This window comes from Myotis nattereri (assembly GCF_964212035.1).
Source record: "Myotis nattereri genome assembly, chromosome: X".
Lineage (NCBI taxonomy): Eukaryota > Metazoa > Chordata > Mammalia > Chiroptera > Vespertilionidae > Myotis > Myotis nattereri.
In genome coordinates, this window is record NC_138078.1 from 32,656,222 (window position 1) to 32,679,965 (window position 23,744).

Consider the following 23,744-nt stretch of genomic DNA (forward strand, 5'->3'; position numbering starts at 1 on the left):
TTCTGGGAGTCCTCGCGGCTCTGTCTGACACCGGAGCAGTGAGGCCTCGCTGCTCTACTGATCGCGGTGCTGGGAGGCCTCGCTGCTCCTCTGATCCCGGTGCCAGGAGGCCTCGCGTTTTCGCTGATCCCGGTGCTGGGAGGCCTTGCTGCTCTGCTGATCCCGGGTTCAGGAGGCCTCGCGGCTCCGCTGATCCCGGTGCTGGGAGGCATATTACCCTGTTAATATATAGGATAGGGGCCTGGTGCACGGTTGGGGGCCGGCTGGTTTGCCCTGAAGGCTGTCCCGGATCAGGGTGGGGGTCCCGCTTGGGTGCCTGACCAGCCTGGGTGAGGGGATGATGGCTGTTTTCAGCTGGTCACACCCCCTTCAGGGTGGGGGGTTCCCCACTGGGGTGCCTGGCCAGTCTGGGTGAGGGGCTGAGAGCCGTTTTCAGACTGGCGGGTGACTGAAGCTCCCAACCTCTCCTTTTTTTCTTCTTTTTTTTTTATTCTGGGATTTATTTACCTTCTATGGCTGTCACTGGAGCTGATAGCCGGCTTTAGCTCTGAGGCTCAGCTCCAGCTCTGAGACCTCGGCTGTTGAAAGCAGGTATCTGGGCTTTGTTTAGCTTCTATAATTGAAACACTGTTGCAACTCCAGCTCTGAGGCCCGGCTGGCTGAAAGCAGGTTACTGGGTATTGTTTAGCTTCTATAATTGCAACATTGTTGCTTAGAGTGCAGCTCAGAGGCCGGCAGGGACAGGCAGGGAACCTTGGCTTCCTCCATCACTGGAGCAAGCAAGCCTCTTGTTCGCTTCAGCTGCCTGGCTGCCGGCCGCCGTCTTTGTTGGCAGTTAATTTGCATATCGCCCTGATTAGCCAATGGGAAGCTTGTCGGAGGTATGGTTAATTACCATGTATGTCTATTATTAGATAGGATAGATGTCCTTGTAAAATGTCCCATCCTTTTTTGTGCACTTCCTTACTTGATGACACTACAAGATGTTCCAGACTCATATTATATTTTCCCCGCTCTAGCCCTAAAATCAACCACTTATATAGGAGCTCTCTCTTCATGTATTTGAGAATGGTATTTAGAAACTAAGTTCTAAGCACTATATGTGCTCATTCCTACTGGAGTGTTATTGCTTCTAGGCCTTCTCAGTGTAGAGAACTAGTTAATATATTCAGTATATTAAGTCACTCATACATACACATCTATAAGGGTGCCCCAAAATTGTGTACAGATTTTAACAGTTGATAACTCACTTAATTTTGAAAATTAACTGTATGTTAATAAACACTGACCTTATTATCATTCAGAGTGTGTGTATATTTTGGGGGACAGCCTGTATTTCTTTGATTTCTGTGTGTGTGTGTGTGTGTGTGTGTGTGTATCCATGAATCCATACTGATACCTCCAATTAAACTGCGAACATTTAAAAATGGATATATAATGGAGTAAGATGAAAAATTTGCCACTTTTTAACTTTTGAACAATAATAGATACCGAGGCAGAGCGGCCTCAAACAGATTGTCAAACTGCAGCGGGAAGGCCGGGGAGGGTTGGGGGGCAGGAGGTAGGGGGGTAAGAGATCAACTAAAGGACTTGTATGCATGCATATAAGCATAACCAATGGACATAAGACATTGAGGGATAGGGGAGGCTAGGGGACTGTCTAGGGCTGGGGGATAAAATGGACACATATGTAATACCCTTTGTAATACGTTAAGCAATAATAAAAAAATTGCCACTTTTTAAAAAGATAAAACATGAAATTTTTATAATCTTTTGTGTTAAAGTAAGACTACTGTAAGCTATCCCCTGATATAAGCTTTCTCTTAAACTATGAAAGCTGCTCTGAAGGAAATACTAAGAAGTATCATGTAGTGATAACTTTATCTGTTTTGAGATGCTTGGTACATAGGTGCTCAGTAAAAACTTTTAGGATAAATGACTTATTGTAAGAATCTATGACTATGAAGGGGCCAGGAACTTATGTCATTCTGTGATTATGGTCAGAATTTGCCAAATTGACCATTTGGAGCATTAGAGATAAAGTAAATTAGCTCTTGCAATTCACCACAGCTGGAACAATACAGCACATATCCTAGCATCATCTTGAAACATGAAGAACCTTGTCTTTATCACCTAGCAGGACACTATCTGTGGGTAGACACTTCATAAATGCTACTTGCTGGTAGTATCGGGTTCAGGAGAGCTTACTTTTCCTTTCTTAAATGAATAGGATAAGAAAGTTTCCATACATATTTGGTTTGTTTTTCAGTTTTTAGATGATTCAGTTTTGAAAAGATTTTTCCAGTCATGGAGAATGAAAACTGCTCACTGTTTTCTTTATTGTTTTAAAACAATCTATGGTACAGTTAGGATTATACTCTAGACAAGGGCTTGGCAAACTGGTCCGCAGAGCTGGTGCCTGTTTTTGTGAATAAAGTATTTGAAACACAACTATGTGCATTCATGTATGTATTGTCTGGTTTTGTTATGTAGTGGCAGAGTTGAATAGTTATGACAAAGACCATATAGCCTGCAAAACCTAAAATATTTGTCAGGCCCCTTACAAAAAAAGTTTGCTGACTCCTGCTCTAGAAAATACTTTTAGTCCATATACATATATACTTCTTTAATGATTCTGTACAATAGCTGTCTTCTGTATTTATTAAGGGATAATGCCAAAAATAGGATCAGAGAAGAAACAATGATTTAAATTCTAAAATTCATTAAAATCTTCTTAGGTGATTTTTTTTATTGTAACAGTAATATATCTGCACTATGTCATGAGGAGAAAAATAAGAAAGCATACTACTGTTACTTGTTACTATTTATATATGCAGTGAGCATTAGTTAATGACTTTTTTCTTTGCCATGCTACATTAGTTAGAATGAAAGAATGAAGGGCTGTAATAAAGAGACCCAAAATACAGTGGCTTGAAGAACATTTACTAAAAATAGTCTGTGACTAAAACAAATATAAAGAGTGGACCACTAATAGGAGGACAGTTCCGCTCCATGGGGACTCAGACTTCCTCCCTCTCATTTCCTTACTACCTGGTAAGGTATTTATGTATTGTTTGCATGGTCTAAAGTGGGTCATAGGTTTGCACAGATTCAGCTTTGAGGAAGGAGACAAGCCTTTTTCTTTTTAAGGCCTAGGCCTGAAAAGGCATATGTCACTTATGCTCATATTCCCTGGACAAAGACTTAGTCATGTATCCACAAATCCTAATATATAAAAACCCTGGGTCTGACACAACTGGAAGTCAGTCCTGCAGTCAGTCCTCCAGGCCTCCACCAGGGCTGCTAATCAGCCCTGCCTTTCTGATCAGGCCCGGTTGATAGGCCCAGAGATGCTTACTGGCATAGAAACTGACCAATCAGAACCAAATCTGGGTGAAGTGTGAGGAGCCAATGGCTGCCTAGGAGGCGGAGCTTTTGACGCTGACTGGCATAGAAACTGACCAATCAGAAACAAATTGGCCAGGATAGGAGGGCAATTGGGGGTGAGATCAGGCTGGCAGGGGAGCGCAGTTAGGGGTGATCAGGCAGGCAGATGCAGTTAGGGGAGATCAGACTGGCAGGGCAGGCTAGTTGGGGGCGAGATCAAGCCGGCAGAGAAGGGAAGTTGGGGGCAATCAGGTTGTCAGGGGAGAGCAGTTGGGGGTGAGATCAGGCCAGTAGGGGAGGGCAGTTGGGGGCAACCAGGCCTGCAGGGGAGGGCTGTTTGGAGCGAGATCAGGCCAGCAGGTGAGGGCAGTTGGGAGCAACCAGGCCGACAGGGAAGGGCTGTTGGGGGCGAGATCAGGCCAGCAGGCAATGGCAGTTGGGGGAACCAGGCTGTCAGGGGAGGGCAGTTGAGGGCAAGATCAGGCTGGCAGGGGAGGGCAATTGTGGGTGAGATCAGGTTGGCAGGAGAGGGCCATTAGGGGCTAGACCAGGCCGGCAGGGGAGGGCAGTTGAGAGCATCCAGGCTGGCAGGGGAGGGAAGTTGGGGGCGAGATCAGGCCGGCAGGGGAGGGCAGTTGGGGGCAACCAGGCCAGCAGGGGAGGGCAGTTAGATGTGATCATGCAGGCAGAGGCAGTTGGGGGTGAGATCAGGCCAGCAGGGGAGAGCAGTTGGGGGCGAGATCAGGCTTGCAGGGTAGGGTAGTTAGGAGCGATCAGGCAGGCAGGTAGAGGCAGTTAGGGGCAATTAGGTAGGCAGGCAGAGGGGTTAGGGGCAATCAGGCAGGCAGGCAGAGGCAGTTAAGGGTGATCAGGCAGGCAGTTAGGTGAGTGATTAGGAGCCTGCGGTCCCAGATTGCAAGAGCGATGTCCGACTGCCAGTTTAAGCCCGATACCACAGGCAGTCAGACATCCCCTAAGGGGTCCCCGATTGGAGAGGGTGCAGAGCGGGCTGAGGGAACGTCATCCCTCCGTACACGAATTTCGTGCACCGGGCCACTAATAGTTATATAGTTATTCTAGAGGCTCAGTGCACAAAATTTGTGCACTTGGGGGGGGGTCCTTCATCCCAGCCTGCTCCCTCTTGCTGTCTGAGAGCCCCGCGATTGATCGCCCCACAAAGGGAGCCCCCCCCCCCCACTGCAGCCAGCTGGATAGCCTTGGCCTCTCTCTTTGGGGCGATTGCAGAGCTCCCCAGCCAATGGCCTGGGCCTCTCTCTGCAGGGTGATAGGGGGGGCTCCCGACCAATCTCATCGCACCCGCCTTGGCAGTGGCAGGCAGTGCTGGGTTGCCGCAGCACCCGCGACCCACGAGAGGTCAGCAGTTCAGCCTGCTAGCCAGTCCCCACCCACCCAAGCCTGCTGTGTGTGCAGCCTAGTGTTCGGTCATATTGGATGTTACAGACCCTGGCTCTTTATATATTAGGATGGAAGCATGACACCCATTCCTACCTTGATGGCTAGTTGATGGAGAAGGGGAGATTTTGGTAGACAGGTAGTAATTTCTGCTGTAGTTACATAAACTTTCTTACATAAGATCTTTTTTTTTTTTTTTTGCTTAAACATTTTAACATGTAAAATATGATTTTTAAATTGTAATTGTGTTTTTTTAATCTGAATACACTACAATTTATGTAACCAGTTATCTACTGCTGTATTTAAAGGTGTTTCCAATTTCCTTTTGTAAACAAAATGTGGACTCCCATATGCATATGGCTTTTATTTACTAATATTTTGGTAAAAATGTTATTGTCTCAAATTTTTACCATTTTTGTATATTTGTAAAATGGTCTTAAGATCTTTTCTCTAATTTAAATTTTCACAAAGACAGCTTGACTTATTGAGCTTGTATAACTTCTATGCCTCAATAAAACTAAATGTAATGGTAAGGAACTAGGTAAAATTCATTTTTTTTTGTAGGACAGTTTATGTACTTAGCTAGTAGAATAGTGACCTGAACTTAACATTTCATCCTGACAAACTGTTGAGTAGTGTTATTTTTCTTACTTTGATTAAAGTATGTCTTATATTAAAACATTAAATATTAAATGAGACAAAAGCTATAAGACTAACAGCAGGCAAAAATGCACTTTTAGTATTGTATGTGTATGTGTTGCATTCATGACTTTGTGAAAATAACCTAGTACTTTAATTTTCTGCCACCGTTTACATTTCTATACAATTTAAATGTTGATGTTAAATGGTTCTGAAGTGGCCCATTATGAAATACTAAATACAGTCTCTCTTGATTTATAAACACTATCCAAGCACCATCACTACCAACAGCAGCTAATCTTATTTAAAATAGTAACTTCATTGCTTTGATGTCATAAATTTCTGTAGACAGATTTTAAACTAAAGTTAACTTCTGCCATATTGTAATTGAAGGAACTCTATTTTTGTGTGCCAGCATTCTGTCTCAATAGATGTAAAATCTGTGGTTCTTTTCAGAGAATTACATTTACTGTAGATATTAATGAGCTGTTGACATGTGAAATTTCAAGAATAGATGTTGTGATTTAGAAAAGCAATTTGCAATTCAAAATATAGCAATTGACATTTATTTTAAACTTGAGTTGCTAAAGCAACAAGCACAAGAATAAAAGTTTACAATTGAACAGAATCTCTTTCTATCAATAATTGTTTGTCTACATAGCCTGAGTTAATCTTTTATCTTAATCATATAAATTATTGCTTTGTTTCATTGTTTTTCCTAACAGTCTTCACTTTCTATAACTGCTTCACATACAAATAGAAATTAAACTAAATAAATTGGAAACAATGCTGTTGCCTCACTGAATTGATTTAAATTCATTTTTTAGAGTCCTTTTAAAACAGAGAGTACTCAATGATTGAGGTTTTTAATTCTAATAAGTATTTTGTGGATTTATGATGGCACAAGTGAATATCATAAAAATAGCTGTTGATCTTTACAATACAATACAATCTTAAACAATAACCATATCATTATTTCTAAAGTTGGAAACATTTGCCAAACTTTAATAACTTGACCAAAGAAGCATGTTATTCCAAACTAGAGGCCCGGTGCACAAAAATTTGTGCACTGGGGTGGGGGAGTCCCTCAGCCTGGCCTGTGCCCTCTCGCAGTCTGGAACCCCTTGAGGGATGTCCACCTGCCGGCTTAGGCCCAATCCCTGGGGGATCGGCCTAAGCTGGCAGTCAGACATCCCTCTGGCTTCCCGGGAGCCCTCAGGGGATGTTCACTTGCCAGCGGGGAGCAGGCCTACGCTGCAGTCGGACAGCCTTAGCGCTGCTGACGAGGCTGGAGAGGCTTCCGCCACCATCTCTGTGCTGGCAACCATCAGCCTGGCTTGTGGCTGAGCAGAGCTCCACCTGTGCTTTTTATAATAACAAAGTCCAAATTCTCAGGTTCACAGAAACTAATATATCTTATGGTCACCTTATTAAGGAAGCATTTTTTTTACTCTACTTTGAAGAAGGTGGTTATATTTGATTTCACAAAATGAAAATGTTCCCTCCACCTCAAAAATATAAAATGTACTACAATTTTTCTTCTACCAAATTTAACAAACATGAATATTTAACCAATATGAATTTTGAAGCAATAATGTATAGAGCTGCACAAATGATTCTATAAAAACATTAAATGCATTGATAATAGTACAGAAGTGGCATAAAAATGAAATACACTTTTGACCCTATTCCTATATAATAAAAGGCTAATATGCAAATCAACCAAAGGGCAGAATGACTGGTCGCTATGATGCGCACTGATCACCAGGGGGCAGACACTCAATTCAGGAGCTGCCCCCACTGGTCAGTGTGCTCCCACAGGGGGAGCGCCTCTCAGCCAGAAGTCGAGCTCACTGCTGGCGAGCACAGCGGCGGTATGGGAGTCTCTCCCGCCTCTGCGGCAGCACTAAGGATGTCCAAGTGATGGAGAGCGTGCCTAAGCCATCAGTTGGGCATCCCCCAAGGGCTCCCAGACTGCTGAGGGACACCCCCCAAGTGCACGGATTTTGTGCAATGGGCCTCTAGTTACACTACCATTTTACAGGCAGGTCCAAGATACACTACAAACAAAGGGTACATGTTTTTATAAACAAAAGGTCTCAAAAGAACATTTTAAGCAATTCAAATATCTTAGGATATATAGCCTTAAGGAAAGATTCAAGCTGAGGATGCATACATCTTCATATATGCATTAAACTCTGATGATGCCATTCAAAATAATGGTTTGATGTATTTTTATTAATACCCAATAAATGCACTTCTAATACTCAAGACTAAAAACCTTCACATCTTTAATTAATTAATTAATTAATTAATTTTTAAAATCTTTATTGAAAGTACTAAAGGCCTGGTGCACAAAAATTTGTGCACACGGGGGGGTCCCTCAGCCCGGCCTGTGCCCACTAGCAGTCTGGGATCCCTTGGGGGATGTCCCCAGGGGAGCGGGCCTAAGCTGGCAGTCAGACACATCCCTCTGGCAGCCCGGGAGCCTCCTGGGGATGTCCACTTGCCAGCGGGGAGTAGGCCTAAGCTGCAGTCAGACATCCTTAGCACTACTGAGGAGGCGGGAGAGGCTCCCACCACCACCGCTGCGCTGGCAGCCGTCAGCCTGGCTCGTGGCTGAGCAGAGCTCCCCCTGTGGGAGTGCACTGACCACCAGGGGGCAGCTCCTGCATTGAGCATCTGCCCCCTGGTGGTCAGTATGTGTCATAGTGACCAGTCATTCCCCGTCGTTCTGCTGTTAGGTCAATTTTCATATTACCATTTTATTATACAGGATAGAGTCCAGGTGCACAGGTGGGGGCCAGCTGGTTTGCCTTGAAGGGTGTCCCGGATCAGGGTGGGGGTCCCGCTGGGGTGCCTGGCCAGCCTGGGTGAGAGGCTGATGGCCGTTTTCAGGTTGGTCATGCCTACCGGCAAGCCAAGCTCCCAGCCTCTCCTTTTTTTCTTTTTTTGTTTTCCAGCCCCTCCTTGAGCAGAGGCCATGGCCAGCTGGAAGCAGGTATCTGGGATTTATTTATCTTCTATGATTGATACTTTGTAGCCTTGAGCGGAGCCCAGGGCCAGCCAGGGCAGGCGGGACACTTGGCTTCCTCCATTGCCGGGGGCAACCCGAGCCTCCTGCTCGCTCCAGCTCCGTGGCCACCACCATCTTAGTTGGGTTAATTTGCATACTTGCTGCTTATTGGCTATTGGGCGTGGCTTGTGGTTGTAGTGGAGTGGCAGAATGGTGGTTAATTTGCCTGTTTCTCTTTTATTAGTGTAGATCAGGCGTGGGCAAACTACGGCCCGCGGGCCGGATCCGGCCCGTTTGAAATGAATAAAACTATTCAAAAAAAAGACCGTACCCTTTTATGTAATGATGTTTACTTTGAATTTATATTAGTTCACACAAACACTCCATCCATGCTTTTGTTCCGGCCCTCCGGTCCAGTTTAAGAACCCATTGTGGCCCTCAAGTAAAAAAGTTTGCCCACCCCTGGTGTAGATGGTATTATTTTGTAAGGTTATGAACTGATGTCACTATTACCAGTCTGTAGTTTCTGGGCTAGATTTCTTTTTGGTCTGATAAATGATTTTTTTTTCTAGTTAGGAATTGTGTCTAGGAATTGTTTAGGAATTATGATAAAGAGAATAAATAATCACTCTGGTCATTCGAGGTTTTAAACATACACACATATGCACATATGCTTGTCATAAAAACTCAAGGAATATACATGTAGTAATAGACATATATACATGAAAATATACATGTAAATCCTCCAACATACCACTCCCAAGAGACCACTATTAGTGTGGTATATTCTTTCTGGAGAACTTAAGGATGGTTTAATGAGAATAGACTGAATGCATGAGTGAAAGGATAAAAATGAATTGAAGAGCTGAAACTATGCCATTATAGTGTCTCATCATCACCACTGTATTTGCTCATTCTTTTCACATTTAAGAATATTATTTATAATACCGTGTTATGTTGTGTTACTAATGGCCAAAGAACAACAGAAGGAAATTTAAGTTTGGATGGTGTGCACACAATGTAAAATACAGATTTTGTTTTATAGAATTCTCTACTTGAAATCTATATAATTTTATTAACCAATATCACGCCAATAAATTTAATTAAAAACATACTTTTTTTTACAAATAAATAGTTGATCAAAACAAAATGAGATCATATAGGATTCTTTTAGGAAATTGTATCCTATTGGATTTCTTAAGAGTTTTACTAGTAGAGCTATGATTGACCATCATTTCAAAGGGTGCTTTCTGGGCTCACTGTTTCTCCACCACTGATTACATTATTTTGACATCCCCCTTTTTTCTATATTATTGTTCATCATCATGTTTTGGCACTGAGGTGGGAGACACTAAAATTTGTCAAGAATTATCACTTCTCAAGAAGTACCTGCATTATAATTAGAAACCAGTTGTAAAATCAAATTAGATCATGGGCTTTGCTAGTCCCTGAGTATCAAGAGGTGAACAACAAAACAGATTATGATTCCTTCCCTTAAGATGACCTTGCACCCTACCAGGGGGATGTAGGCATTAAACATGCTTACATTTTATATTATAAATTGTGCTTGTGAAGGGCAAAAAGGGTCGTGCTATAATACAGTAAGGTGTGTGTGTGTGGGGGGGAGGGGACAAAATTTAGATTCAGTGGTTGGAGGATGGTATGAATGGGAATGGTCAAAATAATGTATTGCTGACTTCTTACCATGGATATGAAACTATGAAGATCTTTGAATGCTAACATCACTTTCTTTTTCTAGAAAGAGTTACTTGATTTCTTTTTAAAATTTATTTAAATTATTTATTGTTGAAAGTGTATACATCTACTTTTTCCCCAATTGACCTCTCCCCACCCGCTCCTACCTGCCCCCCCCCCCCAGGACCTGCCCTCACTCCCTTACTGTTTGTGTCCATTGGTTATGCTTATATGCATGCATACAAGTTCTTTGGTTGATCTCTTACCCCTCCCTCCCCTGCCTTCCCTCTGAGGTTTGTCAGTCTGTTCGATGCTTCTGTGTCTCTGGATCTATTTTTGTTCATCAGTTTATGTTGTTCATTATATTTGACAAATGAGTGAGATCATGTGATATTTATCTTTCTCTGACTGTTTTCCTTTAGCATGATGCTCTCCAGGTACATCCATGCTGTTGCTAACAGTAAGAGTTCTTTCTTTTTTACAGCAGTATAGTATTCCATTGTGTAGATGTACCACAGTTTTTTAATTCATTCATCTGCTGATGGGTACTTAGGCTATTTCTAAATGTTGGCTATCGTAAATTGTGCTGCTATGCATAATTTAGGGGTACATATATTCTTTCTGATTGGTTTTTCTGATTTCTTGGGATATATTCCTAGAAGTGGGATTACTGGGTCAAATGGGACTTTCATTTTTAATTTTTGGAGGAAACCTCATACTGATTTCCATAGTGGCTGCACCAGTCTGCATTCCCACCAGCAGTGCATGAGGGTTCCTTTTTCTCTGCATCCTCGCCACCACTTGTCATTTGTTGATTTGTTGATGATAGCCATTCTGACAGGTGTGAGATGGTACCTCATTGTCGTTTTGATTAGTATCTCCTGATTAGTGATTTTGAACATTTTTTTCATGTCTCTTGGCCTTCTGTATGTCCACTTTCGAGAAGTCTCTATTTATGTTCTTTGCCCATTTTTTGATTGGATTGTTTATCTTTCTTTTGTTAAGTTGTATGAGTTCCCTATAAATTTTGGAGATTAGGCCCCTGTTGGATATAACATTGGCAAATATGTTCTCCCATGTAGTGGGCTCTCTTGTTGATTTATTGATGGTTTCTTTTGCGGTGCAGAAGCTTTTTGTTTTAATGTAGTCCCATTCGTTTAATGTTTTGGTAGTTTCCATTGTCCTAGGTCATGGTTTCTAAACTGCGGCTCGCAAGCCACATGCGGCTCTTTGGCCCCTTGAGTGTGGCTCATCCACAAAATACCACGTGTGGGCGTGCATGTACAGTGCGATTGAAACTTCGTGGCTCATGTGCAGAAATTGGTATTTTGTGGAAGAGCCACGCTCAAGGGGCCAAAGAGCCGCATGTGGCTCGTGAGCCGCAGTTTGCCGACCACTGTCCTAGGAGATGTGACAGTAAAGATATTGCTACAAGCTATATCTGATATTTTGCTGCCTATGGATTCTTCTAAGATTTTTATGGTTTCCCATCTTATGTTTAAGTCTTTTATCCATTTTGAATTATTTTTGTGTATGGTGTTAGTTGGTGGTCTAATTTCATTTTTTTTTTTTGCATGGTATCTGTTCAATTTTCCCAGCACCATTTATTTTATTTTATTTTATTTTATTTTATTTTATTATTTTATTTATTTTATTTATTTTATTTTATTTTATTTTCATTTTTTTCATTTTATGTGCCTCAGGCATGAACCAGCTCTGGCCACCAACACCGGCATCAAGCTAGGTTGAACTAAGGACTGTACATCTGCTTTGCCCCTGATTGATATAAGAACAACACTACCAATCAGGTGTCTTCTTGCCCATTGCCAGGGTGTCCAACACCATTTATTGAAGAGACTGTCTTGCCTCCATTGTATGCTCTTGCCTCCTTTGTCAAAAATTAATTGAGCATAATGACTTGGGTTGATTTCTGGGTTCTCTGTTCCATTTGACTATGTGTCTGTTCTTGTGCCAGTACCAGGCAGTTCTGAGAACAGTGGCTTTGTAATATAGCTTGATATCTGGTATTGTGATCCCTCCAACTTCGTTCTTCTTTCTCCGGATTGCTGCAGCTATTTGGTATATTTTTATTCCATATAAATTTTTGGAAAATTTGTTTTAGGTCTGTGAAATATGCTGTTTGTGTTTTAATGGGGACTGAATTGAATCAGTAGATTGCTTTGGACAGAATGAACATTTTAATAATGTAGATTCTACCAATCCATTAACATGGTATATTCTTCCACTTGTTTATATCTTCCTCTATCTCTTTTTTCAGTGTCCTGTAGTTTTCTGAGTACAGATCTTTTACATACTTAGTTGATTTTATTTCTAGGTATCTTAATTTTTTGTTGCAATGGTACATGCGATTTTTTTTTTAGGTTCTTTTCCTGTGAGTTATTAATGGTGTATAAAAATGCCATAGATTTCTAGTTGTTAATTTTGTATCCTGCTACGTTGCCAAATTCATTTATTAAATCTAATAGTTTTTTTGATGGAGTCTTTAGGGTTATATATGTATAATATCATGTCATCTGCAAGTAATGAGAGTTTTACTTTGTCTTTTTCAATCTGGATGCGTTTTATTTCTTCTTCTTGTTTGATCACTATGGCTAGCACTTCCAATACTAACGATTAGGTCAAACAGGAGTGGTGAAAGTGGACATCCCTGTCTTGATCCTGTTCTTAGGGGAAATGGTTTTAGTTTTTGCCCATTGAGTATGTTGTTGGCTATAGATTTGTCATATAAGGCTTTTATGGTATTATGCTGAGGTATGATCTCTTTATTCCCACTTTGCTGAGAGTTTTTATCAGAAAAGGGTGTTGGATTTTATCAAAGACTTTTTTTGCATCAATTGATATGATCATGTAGTTTTTGTCCTTTAATTTGTTTATGTAATGTATCATGTTTATTGATTTGCAGATATTTTACCAGCATTGCATACCTGGAATAAATCCCACTTGGTCATAGTGTATGATCTTTTTAATGTGTTACTGGATGCAATTTGCTAATATTTTGTGGAGGATTTTAGCATCTACTAGTATATTCATCAGGGATATTGGCCTGTAATGCTCTTTCTTTGTAGTGTCTTTATCTGGTTTTGGAATTAGGGTAATGCCGGCTTCATAGAAAGAGATTAGAAGTGTTCCTTCTTCTTGAAATTTTGCAATAGTCTGATGAGAATTAGTGTTAGTTCTTTTTGAATGATTGGCAAAACTCCCCTGTGAAGCTGTCCAGACCAGGGCTTTTGTTTGTTGGACGTTTTTGTTACTGCTTCAATTCCATTGGTAGTTATTGGCCTATTCAGGTTTTCTGATTCTTCCTAATGGAGTTTTGGAAGATTGTATTTTTCTAGGAATATGTCAATTTCTTTCTAGGTTGTCCAGCTTGTTGGAATAGCATTGTTCATAGTATTTCATTACAATATTTTGTGTTTCTGTGGGGTCAGTTGTTACTTCACTTCTTTCATTTCTGATTTTGTTTATTTGGTTCCTCTCTCTTTGTTGCTTGGTGAGCCTGGCTAGAGGTTCATCAATCTTTTTTATCCTTTCAAAGAACCAGCTCTTGGTTCTATTGATCTTTTGTATTGTTCTTTTGGTCTCTCTGTCATTTATTTTTGCTCTAACCGTTATTATTTACATCCTTTTACTTACTCTGGACTTTTCTTATTGCTCTCTTTCTAGTTATTTAAGTTGCAGGGTAAAGCAGCTTTGTTTTCCAGACATAGCAGCAAGAACACAGCAAAGGTGGGGTCTAGAAAGTCTGGCCTAGCCACGGGCTCTGGCTGACTAGAATCAAGTCTGGGGACCCCTGCATCTCTCCCTGTTCCCCCTGAAGCCCAATCTCATCCCTGATATGAGTCCTCCCTGAAGTGATGGACAGCAGGAGGGGCTGGGAAGGCAGGTGGCACCGAGATTGGGCCCATTGCCAGGTCCAGTGGCCAGCAGGAAGAAGTTTGTGCAGGACACTGGAGGTGTGTGGATGGGTGGGGAGCGGCCAGCTCACCACACAAAGCACTTGTGAGTAGGGTTCATGGACAATGGAAGGCCCAGCCAAACTCCTCAAACTGGGATACACTCCCCAGCACCCTATAGTGCTCAGGTGCGTGCTTGTCGGTTAGCATCTGCAGGTAGATGGACTGTGACCTCTGTTTGATGCACCAATTCTGGGCAAAGGCAATGATGAAGAGCTGGTTGTGTGTGTACTTGAGCTGGTGCCGTGGGTGCTCTGGGCCATGCTCCCACACCCACTTCTGTAAGCATAGTAGGCCAGCTTGACACCCCCCCCCCCGCCCCATATCTGCAATGTTCTCCCAAGTTTGTGCTTCCCATTCACCTGCTGTTTGTAGACAGTGAAGTTGTCACAGAGGTGAACGATGCACTCAGCCTTGCGCAGGAAGTGGCAGTAGGAGGCCTCTCTCCACCAGTGCAGCAGGTGGCCCGCGTGGTCATATTGCCCTCCCCCCCCCACCAGTCGTCATAGCCATGCGTCAGCTTGTACCTGATGATGGTGCCAATGCCCCCATAGTTCAGAGACTGTGGAAAATCAGGGTCATACAGGGTGGGCTGCAGGATACCAGCAGGGAACACCATCTGGTTCTTGTTGGGTAGATAGTAGGCATTGAGTACTTGTGGAGGAAGCAGTCACGTGGACTTGTCCACCTCCTACTGGATCTTCTTGACTGAGAGCTGGATGCTGAAGCAGATGCTCTTTAAGATGTTCTTGAAGTAGGTCTTCTCGTGGACTTCAAACTCATACTCCTTGTCCACAGCCTCGGGTTTGAGCAGAAAGTCTGGGTAGCCGACCTTCACCATCATGTACTGGAGCTTGACCCAAGCAGCCTCCTTGGTCTCAGCATCCATCCAATTCAGTTCCTCCAGATGCTGGCCCAACATATACTTGATGTCTTCCACCACCTGCTGCACCTTGGCTTTGCTGGCAGCTGAGAAGTGTTCATGTACAAAGAGGCGCCAAGAGTCATGCTAAAGTGGCAGTTGGCCTGGCCCAGGCAGACACAGGCCAGCTCCTGGGGCTTGTCGCTCTCCTCCATCTCATGTGCGAACTCATGCAGAGCCTCTTGAAATGGTGCTGACAGATGCTCACTCAGGACCACCACCATGCTTCACACCAGGTAGTTGTGCAGGATGCTTCAGGGTGTGGAGCGGATGGGCTGGGACACCTGCTGCATGTAGTCCATGGCCAACAACACCACCTCCTTGTCCTCTGAGTAGTCCTCCTGGAAGATCTGGTCCAGCAGCCACTTCCACTGCAGATGGGGAGTGATCTACAGCTATGTCAGTGTCACCATGTTGCACGGGGAGCTGACATCTCAATGGAGGTCATCATACTTTGACACTGTGATGTTGGCCAGCTGCTGCTCCAGTTGCAGGATCTCCTGGACCTTCTGCTCCACAGCATCAGCACCCAGTAGGCTGAGCAGGTGCTCCATGAACAATCGGTAGGCTGCCAGGACCTTCTCACTATCCTCATCCTGAGCTAAGTGCAGGGTCTTCTCCGATAGGGTGAGCCTATCCTGGTCAATGCGGATAACATAGTGTGAGGAGTTCTTTTCGTCTAGGCTAATGGTGAGTGAAAATAGTGCAGCGGCGCAGCACACGCCCTGCACCTTGTACAGCAGCTCGTTGAGGTCCCAAATGCGCTAAGGACCCTGGGCACTCGGTGATGCCACCCAGGTCCCAGCCTCCTCAGTCTTCGATGACCTCAAGCATGGGCCTTGGGCCAAGCCTCTCTATCTCGCGCATGTTGAGGCACGGATGGAAGAAGGCACACACCTTGCACTGGACCATGCCACCGCCCGCCCCTCCCCCACCCTCCCGTTCCTAGCCAGCAGGCACTGCAGGCGCTTCTCATTCTGTTCACCAATGGCTGCGATGGTGCTGTAGGTGAGCTTGTCATCGGGGATGGCGTGGCGCCGTAACCAGCCACCATATGCGAAGAATAGAAGTCCTGATATGGTTCTATGCTGGTGTCCATGTTGGTGGCCAGGAAGCGGGCAGTTCTTGCGAAGGCCTTGCATTGGGGCAGCTCTCTGAGCAGGCGCCGCTGCCCACCACACCTGAGCACAGGTACTTGAGCGCCAGCATGGCGTCCGGGATGGCAGCAAATACGAGTCCCGACAGCAGGCACAACTCGCGCTGGTTCCAGCGTGGCAGCCCCGCCCGAGTCCTGGTGGTGCTGTGCCCAGCGCCCAATGGGAAGCCAGCGGGCAGCGAGGTCCTGTGTGCACCCCCCATGCCACAACAGCTCACATACTTAACCTCCTGGAACTTGTAGAGCACAGTCATCGAATATGGGGCCTCCGTGGCACTGCCAGAGCCACCCCGCAGCCCGTGGCGATCTCCGCTACAGGATGCACCAGGCCGTTGGCCTTCGCTCTGGCCTCCACATGCCCTCCCAGGCCGCAACTACAGGAAGGGTAGATACAGGCTTAGAGGGGCACTGGGGCCTGACTGAAGGGGTGGAGGGGTGGGTCCAGAGGCTGGAGATCACCCGACTCCCCAACAGCTAGCAGGCCTGGTGCATGGTCTCCCCATCATATGCGCACCCGGGCTGAGCGAGAACAGAATGGTTTGAGCCCGTGACCGAGCCCGAGCCGCAGCCTGATCAGAGCTGGAGTGGGGCGGGCCGTCATTCTCTCCGTGTGCCCACCACCTCCTCTCTGTTGTTTTTTGAGGTAGGCCTGTAGTGATATTAACTTCCCTCTCAGGACAGCTTTCATTGTGTCCCACAGATTTTGGATTGTCTTGTTTTCATTTTCGTTTGTTTCCAGAATGTTTTTTTCTTCTTCTTTGATCTCTTTGGTAACCCATTCGTTGTTTAATAGCATGCTATTTAGCCTCCAAGTGTTTGCTTGTTTTTACTGTAGTTGATTTCTAATTTTATGGCATTTTGATCTGAGAAGATGCTAGATATGATTTCAATCTTCTTGAATTTGGAGAGACTTTGCCTGTGTCCTAATATGTGGTCTATTTTTGAAAATGTCCCATGTACACTTGAGAAGAATGTATATTCTGTAGCTTTGGGGTGGAATTTTCTGAAGGTGTCAATTGATTCCATCTGGTCTAGTGAGTTCTTTTGGATTCTTTGCTAATTTTTTGTCTAGATAGTACCATATCCAATGCTGTAAATGGGGTATTAAAGTCCCCTACTATGATTGTATTGTTGTTGATCTCTCCCTTGATATCTTCCTGAAGTTTTCTGATATATTTGGGTGCTCCTATAATTGGGTGCATAAATGTTTACCAGAGTCATATCCTCTTGTTGAATTGATCCCTTTTAGTATTATGAAATGGCCTTTCTTATCTCTTATAACGTCCTTCACATTGAGGTCAATTTTTTCAGCTATAAGTATTGCTACACCAGCTTTATTTTTTTCATTTCCCTTTGCCTGAAAAAATTTTTCCATCCCTTCACTTTTAGTCCGTGTGAGTTCTTTGTTCTGAGATGCAACTCCTATAGACAGCTTATCTATGGGTCATGTTTTCTTATCCATTCAGCTATCCTAAGTCTTTTGATTGGATCATTTAATCCAGTGGTTCTCAACCTTGGCTGCACATTAGAATCACCTGGGAATCTTTTTAAAATCCTGATTTCTGGGCCTCATCCTCTGGAAATTCTGTTTCTTTGTTACTAATGTTGTGGCCCCACCCCATAACAAAGAAACAGAATTTCCGGAGGATGAGGCCCAGAAATCAGGATTTTAAAAAAGATTCCCAGGTGATTCTAATGTGCAGCCAAGTTTGAGAACCACTGATTTAATCCATTTATGTTTAAGGTTATTATTGATAGGTACTTGTTTGTTGCCATTCTTATTTTTTATGCCTGTATTCCTTCTTCTCTTTTTGTTTTCTTCATTTTACAACATTCCCTTTAGCATTTCTTGTTGCTGGCTTAGTTGTAATAAATTCCCTTAGTCTTTTTTTTTTTTTTTTTTTGTCTGCAAAGTTCCTGATTTCCCCTTCAATTTTGCATGATAGCCTTGCTGGATAGAGTATTCTTGGATTCAGTCCCTTTCTTTGCATCACTTTGTATACTTCATCCCATCCCTTATGGCCTGATATGTTTCTGTTTAGAAATCAGTTGGTAGTCTAATAGGAGATCCCTTGTAGGTTACTTTCTGTCTTTCTCTGGCAGCCTTTAAGATTCTTACTTTGTTGTTGATTTTTGCCAATTTTATTACAGTGTGTCTTGGTGTCGTTTTTTTGGGTTCATCTTGTTTGGGACTCTGTGTGCTTCTTGGACTTGTGTGACTTTTTTCTTCCCTAAAGTCAGGGAAGTTACTGTCATTATTTTTTCAAACAGGTTTTCTATTTGTTGCTCAGCTTCCTCTCCTCTGCCACCCCTGTTGTGCAGATGTTGTTTTGTTTCGTGTTGTTCCAAAGCTACTTTAGAATCTCTTCCTGCTTTTAATTTATTTTTCCAATTGTTGCTCTGCTTGGGTGTTTTTTTCTACCGTGTCTTCTAACTCACTGATTTTGTCCTCATCTTCTTCTAGCCTACTATTGAAACCTTCCATTATGTTCTTTATTGAAGCTATGTCATTCTTCATTTCCTCTTGATTCTTACATATGTTGGTGAATTTCCTGTCAAGCCTTTTGAGCATCCGTATAACCATTACTCTGAATTCTTTCTCTGACAAAATGCTTGCCTCTGTTTTATTTATCCCCTTTTCTGGTAATTCTTCCTTTTCTTTCATATGGGGTTTGCTTCTTTGTCTTCCCATTTTTACTGATTCTTTGAGATTGTTTCTATGTATTAGATCAAACTGCTATGCCACCCAGATTTTTTGGATTTGTCTTATGTAGTAGATGTTTTGTTGGATCCAGTGGTACAGTCTCTCAGGTTTTCTGGCCTGGGTATTCTAGGGAAGCCCCATGTAGTTGGGTCTTGAAATGTTATTGTCCCTTTTGTGGATGGAGTCTTCTCTCGGGGTGTCTGGTTATGTGGTTTGCTTTCTACCACATCGTGCCAACCACTGTGGAGGTGCTGAATGAACAGCACAAAATAAAACATGGCACAACACTACACAAAAGGAACAGATCATGAATGCACACAAGACACCTATAACCCCAATAAAAGGACCACTAGAGAAAAGAGAACTAAGAGAGAAAAGAGAGCAAAAATGATAGCAAGAAATGGTAACAAGAAAAGAAAAAGAAAAAAGGAAAAAAGAAAGAATATGGGGAGATAACACAGTAAAACAAACAATTAAACCAAAAAACCCCCAAAAAAATCCACCCAGAAAAGGGGTGGTGGTCAGAATCTGTAGAGGCAGAGCTTAAATACAGAAAATAAGGTTAAGGAATTTGATGAATAGTGGAAGGAACACTGTTTAGTATAGAAGAGGTGAAAAAGAATGAGAGGATAAGAAGAAAAAAATATTTATTTATTTATTGAAAAGGATAATATAGGGGAAAGCAGATAGGCCTGAATTTAGGAAGTGAAACTAATTAAAAAATTAGAAGAAAAGAGCAAGAGAGGAGAGGGAAAAAAGACTGAGTAGCAAAGAAAGAGAAAAGAGAAGGGAGAATGGAGTAGGAATACAGAAGAGGAAATTTTTTATATGAATAAGCCAACTGAAACTACAGTAATAATAAGACATCAATAAAGCAGATCAAGAAGATCAAACCTAAGGCAGGGATAGGAGAAGAAAAACAGGATGAAAAAGGGAGAAGTGAGGAAGAAAAGGTGAAAAAAAAATAAAAAAGTAAAGAATATAAAAAATATAATAATAATAATAATTTATAAAAAAAATAAAAAAGTGAAGTGTCGTTTGCTTCAGCCTTGTTTTAATACCCTATAGGAGCTGATTTAGGACCCCACTCTTCTGTTCTGTCTGCCAATTTTGGGCTTCCTGTTAGGTAGTTAGGTGCTGACCACTGTCAGGCACTATCTTTGGAATTCAGCACCATGTTGAAGTTCCAAAGGATCCACAGCTCCTCTGCTAGTTAGTCTGTCTCTACTGGCCTTGGCTGCAAGCAAGCAGGACCAATCAGCCCGCTTTGCCTATCTACCAGCTGTCAATCTTAATCACCCAAGAGTCTGTTTCTGTCAGGGTTTTAGGTTGGAGTGGTGCTGTTTCGCTTTTCAGGAATCATATTGATGTTTTTTTCTCTGACCCAGAGCTATTCCTCTGTGAATAGCCCAAGATATTACTCTGGCCTTGGTTGGTCAGAGATCCTAGTATGGAGACCATTGGGGTTGGTTTGCAACCTGCAGTTTTTATCAGTCTGGTTCCCAGAATAGTGAGGCAGTCTGGCCCCTCTTCCAACCCAGTCACTGAGGGCTCTTTGGGGCTATTCAGAGTCTTTGTTTCATTTGTATAGCTCAAAATGCAGGCAGGGTGTGGCAGGCTTTATTACCTGCCTTGAGGCTACTGGGAGGGGCTGGCTCTTCAGGAGAGAAATGGCCTCTTAAGTTTGGAAGGTTAGGAATGTCCCAATGCCTGAGTCCTGGTCACATTTCCCTGCCCTGCTTCCCTTCCCAGCCTTTCCTGAGGCACCTCAACTCTGTACCTCTCCCTGCTCCACAACCTGTGGTGAGTTCTTGCAACTGAATAGTCCTATATTCTCATTTAGCAAATAAAAGCAAAGACAAACCAAAAGCAAAACCACTAAGAAACTGCAGATTTCTCTCCCACCAGCACTGCACTGTTCAGGTGGCTTTTCAGGCGGCCTGTAAGGGTGCAGCCTTTCGTGGCTATAGTCTTAGGTCTAGATTTCCTGGGTGCCAGCACCCCTGTGGCCTTTCCTTTTCTCAGTTGGGTGTTATGCCTGTCGCCAAGGGACACAGCTTTGGTGCAATGCAGCTTCCTCATCACCCTCTTGGCCCAGTGGCTGGATGGCCCTCTCCTTCCCAGATCCCTGTTCCTACCATTCTCCAGGCATCCTCTGCCCTTCCTTGTTGATAATTGTCTGCCCAGCTGTGCCTAATTTGTTAATTCCAAGTGGATCTTCTCCAATTTAGTTGCATTTCTAGTTTGGCCCCATGACAAATTGCACGACACCTTTGCCTATTTGGCCACCATTTTCTTCTACTTGATTTCTTATTAGAGGCAAATGTTTTGTGGCTTAATAAAGCTCTATCTCATTGAGTCACCTCAGAAATTGCATTTGTAGTAGTCTGTCATATCAATTTTATGATATTTTTCTGCACTGGAAATTAACTCTACATACTAAGTATATAGAGTGAAATGAAAATTTAGGTCTAATGCCTTGTTTCTATAATAAAAGGACTAAAATACTCTGTCTTGATGTTCTATGATTATTAGCTTCTGAAAAAAGGAAAGAGTATTGATTCGACAGCTACTCCTACTGTGAAGTTATTTTTAGTAGCTTTTACTTTGTGGAAATTGAGGTGTGTTTACGTTTTCTTTAAGGCAAAAATAAAATAGCATGGATCTTTCTCTTTTACTGAAATACTTGCACATATGCAACTAAGAGAACTCAGATAAGTATTTGAAAGATTTTAGATTTAAGCTATTACAAAAAATAGGAAATTAAAAAAAAGTCTCACATAGAATAAAATTTTTATTTTTATTTTTTTAATTTTTTTATTAATTAAATCTTTATTGTTCAGATTATTACATTTGTTCCTCTTTTTTCCCCCCATAACTCCCCTCCACCCAGTTCCCACCCCACCCTCCTCCCTCACTCCCCATCCACTGTCCTCATCCATAGGTGCACGATTTTTGTCCAGTCTCTTCCTGAATCCCCCTCACCCCTTTCCCCCCTAAGAATAGCCAGTCCATTCCCTTTCTATGCCCCTGATTCTATTATAATCACCAGTTCATTCTGTTCATCAGATTATTCACTTGATTTTCAGATTCACTTGTTGATAGATGTGTATTTGTTGTTCATAATTTGTATCTTTACCTTTTTCTTCTTCTTCCTCTTCTTAAAGGATACCTTTCAGCATTTCTTATAATACTGGGTTGGTGGTGATGAACTCCTTTAGCTTTTTCTTATCTGTGAAGCTCTTTATCTGACCTTCAATTCTGAATGATGGCTTTGCTGGATAAAGTAATCTTGGTTGTAGGTTCTTGGCATTCATCACTTTGAATATTTCTTGCCACTCCCTTCTGGCCTGCAAAGTTTCTGTTGAGAAATCAGCTGACGTTCCTATGGGTATTCCCTTTTTGGTAACTGACTTTCTTTCTCTTGCTGCTTTTAAATTTCTCTCTCTGTCTTTTGCTCTTGGCATTTTAATTATGATGTGTCTTGGTGAGGTCTTCTTTGGATTCCTTTTGTTTGGGGTTCTCTGCACTTCCTGGACTTGTAAGTCTATTTCTTTCACCAGGTAGGGGAAGTTTTCTGTCATTATTTCTTCAAATAGGTTTTCAATATCTTGCTCTCTCTCATCTTCTGGCACCCCTGTAATTCTGATGTTGGTACGCTTGAAGTTGTCCCAGAGGCTCCTTACACTATCTTCGTATTTTTGGATTCTTTTTTTCATTTTGCTTTTCTGGTTGGGTGTTTTTTGCTTCTTCATATTTCAAATCGTTGACTTGATTCTTGCAATCCTCTAGTCTGCTGTTGGGAGTCTGTATAATATTCTTTATTTCAGTCAGTGTATGCTTAATTTTTAGTTGGTCCTTTATCACAACCTCTAGGGTCTCATTAGATTTCTTGTAGATCTCATTAAGTTTATTGGCAGTTTCTAGAAAATTCTTGAAAAACCTTAAAAGTGTGGTTTTGAACTCTATAACCAGTAGTTTGCTTTCCTCCATTTCTGTCATTTGTGTCCTTTTTCTTTGTCTCCGCATTTTTTATGCTTCCCTGTGTTGATAAAGTGGTTTTCTGTGCTGAGTGACCTCTAGGGCCCAGTGGTTCAGCCTCCCCAATTACCTGAGGAGGACACTCTTGGTGCACCCCCTTGTGGGCTTTGTGCACAGTCTTGTTGTAGTTAAGCCTTGATTGTTGTAGTTATCACTGGGAGGAATTGACCTCCAGGCCAATTGGCTGTGAGAATCAGCTGTGTCTGCAGTGGGAGAACTTCTGTGCTGGAGACACCCCTCTGGGGCAAGACTTGCTTCAATGGGGCTTTGGTGCTCACTGAGTCTGCCCCCTGAGTGTGTCCTTTATGGTTCCATGGAGCTGCAAACTGGATGGTCCCACTCTGACCTCTGGGTTTCCTGGCTCCTGGATCTCTAGGGAGGTGCTAATCTAGCCTTTGCCTGAGGCTATCCAGCAAAAGCCTCCCTGCAGGGCTTGGGCGGGGCTGGTCCCAGGGGATCATCAGGGCGGGCAGAGCAAGCAGTTATGGCTGCTCTCAGTCCAGCCCTCAGAGGCTCTGCTTCTCAGTGTCCCGGTAATAGCTGTAAGCCCCTTGGGGAGCAAGCTGCCCTTGAGTTCTGACCAATGCCAGACAGTCCGCTTCTCCCGTATGAGTCTGGGTTCCTAAAGACTCGCCCTGAACTGGAGCTCAGAGCCTGAGACTCCCTCCTGATTGAAAATGACAACTGTGCTCTCAGCCGCCAGCCCGCTCCGCATGCACCTCCGCACCTTTGTATTTTACTTCCGTACTGTGCCTCCTCTGAGTCTCGGTATGCTTTTCTCTTTCCTTCTAGTTGTA

The 23,744-nt window shown here is 43.0% G+C and overlaps 1 protein-coding gene and 1 pseudogene across 2 annotated transcripts in view; one reads left to right on the forward strand and one right to left on the reverse strand.

Annotated features, from left to right (window-relative positions):
- CHM (CHM Rab escort protein) overlaps positions 1-23,744 on the forward strand; it is a 283,722-nt gene that overhangs the window by 68,747 nt on the left and 191,231 nt on the right. The window lies entirely within an intron of this gene.
- Positions 14,182-18,786, reverse strand: LOC308510946 (endothelin-converting enzyme-like 1; annotated as a pseudogene). The gene is made up of 2 exons: positions 18,625-18,786; positions 14,182-16,576 (listed from the first exon to the last, which is right to left on the reverse strand). The product of its transcript is annotated as an endothelin-converting enzyme-like 1 (transcript).